At 42.2% G+C, this 1556-nt stretch overlaps 1 protein-coding gene across 1 annotated transcript in view; it reads left to right on the plus strand.

The window, feature by feature from the left end:
* Positions 1 to 1556, plus strand: part of THSD4 (thrombospondin type 1 domain containing 4) — a 312812-nt gene that overhangs the window by 146469 nt on the left and 164787 nt on the right. The window lies entirely within an intron of this gene.

Consider the following 1556-nt stretch of genomic DNA (forward strand, 5'->3'; position numbering starts at 1 on the left):
GGGGGAAGGAGTGAGCGAACGGGCGGCTGTGTGGTACTCAGTTGCCGACTGAGGTTAAACCACCACACCTCCTTAGTGTACCTTTATTTTTTCTTTATTTTTTCTTTGTTTTAATCTCTTGTAAGATAATAGTTGCAATAAAGTGGCACCCCTGAGACTGAGGTATGCATATGACATACAGTCAAAAATTTTCAGTCAAAAGCCTCGTGCTCAAATCATCTATTTCTAGCTTGCTTTGAAGTGATGGTTTGCCATGCTTTTTGGCAGACAGATAGAAGGTTTCTTGGCTCATGCTCCTTGCCATCTAGAAGCTTTGTAGCCACATGATGCTGATACTGAGTGTGCCTGGTACTGGTACTTTCTCTCAGAAAGGCATGTGGTCATGCTAAACACTGTTAAATCTTTACACCTTTCACCCTTTGTCTATACAGTGCAGAATTGGCATCTGGCCAGTTTGAAGGAGGACAGGGTGACTTGCATCTGCCTGCAAAGTATCGTGTAGGCATTTCTTTAGAAGTAAGAGTGTATGAAAAAATTTGCAAAACGTACCATCTTTAGCCGTAAGGCAGCTCTATGCTCACTTAGTGGGGAACTGTAAGCAGGTATCTTTGGATGTTGCTCCATGGTGTTTGTGTTGAGTGGGTGCACGGTTTTATGCAAATCTTTTGTGGAAGTTTTTACCAGTAAACCTCAGCTTTCACATGGTGGACTATTATTTCAGCAGCTGTGCCTAGGGCTATCATCTAGAGAATATTACGGTTGTGAAAGCATTTTGGCATGCCAGCCTTCTACTCAGGAGTAATTAATTTCTATGATAAGGTTTTAGAAGCCTTAGTAGTTTACAGTTTACTGTGTTCAGATTGGCTTTTCTGGAATCATATAAACTCTCCCTGTGATTTGAGTCTGATTAATTCCTTGGCACCGTTGCCAGTGAACCTTGTGTGGAGAAACCTGACTCCTGGCACAGGAGGATTATGTATCCCAGAGCTGGTACAGCTGCATAGAGCTCAGGTTGGGCAATTCCAGCACTCAGCTCTTCCAGCCCTAGTGACCTACATCACTATTTACAGGGCTAGCTTTAAAACCTCCAGGGGCTAAAGTTACCTTAGAGGAGGAGGAAATGGGCTCATGTGTTCTCCTCAGTTTTAAGAACATTGTTAAGGAAAGCTATGAAGCCTACTCATAGGGTGGGTATGTTGGAAAACAAAAAGCCAGATATTTTTCAAACTTTTGACCCTATAGCATTTATTGCTTGCCTTTTTTTTTATTGAGGACTCTTGGTAAGTTTTTTTCTTTGAAGCTCTTCTTTTTGAGGGACAAAGAAAGAATGAGAATTTGATTGCATACAAAATGTAAAATGTAATCAGGAGTTCATTTTAAAAACCATTGCAGACTTCCTGCATGAACTCTTCTCTCTTAATCATAGAATCATAGACTAGTTTGGGTTGGAAGGGACCTCTAAAGGTCATCTAGTCCACCCCCCCTGCCATGGGCAGGGACATCTTCAACTAGAGCAGGTTGCTCAGAGCCCCGTCCAACCTGACCTTGAACGTTTC

Source organism: Aptenodytes forsteri, unplaced genomic scaffold (assembly GCF_000699145.1).
Source record: "Aptenodytes forsteri isolate BGI_AS27 unplaced genomic scaffold, ASM69914v1 Scaffold83, whole genome shotgun sequence".
Taxonomy (NCBI): Eukaryota; Metazoa; Chordata; class Aves; order Sphenisciformes; family Spheniscidae; genus Aptenodytes; species Aptenodytes forsteri.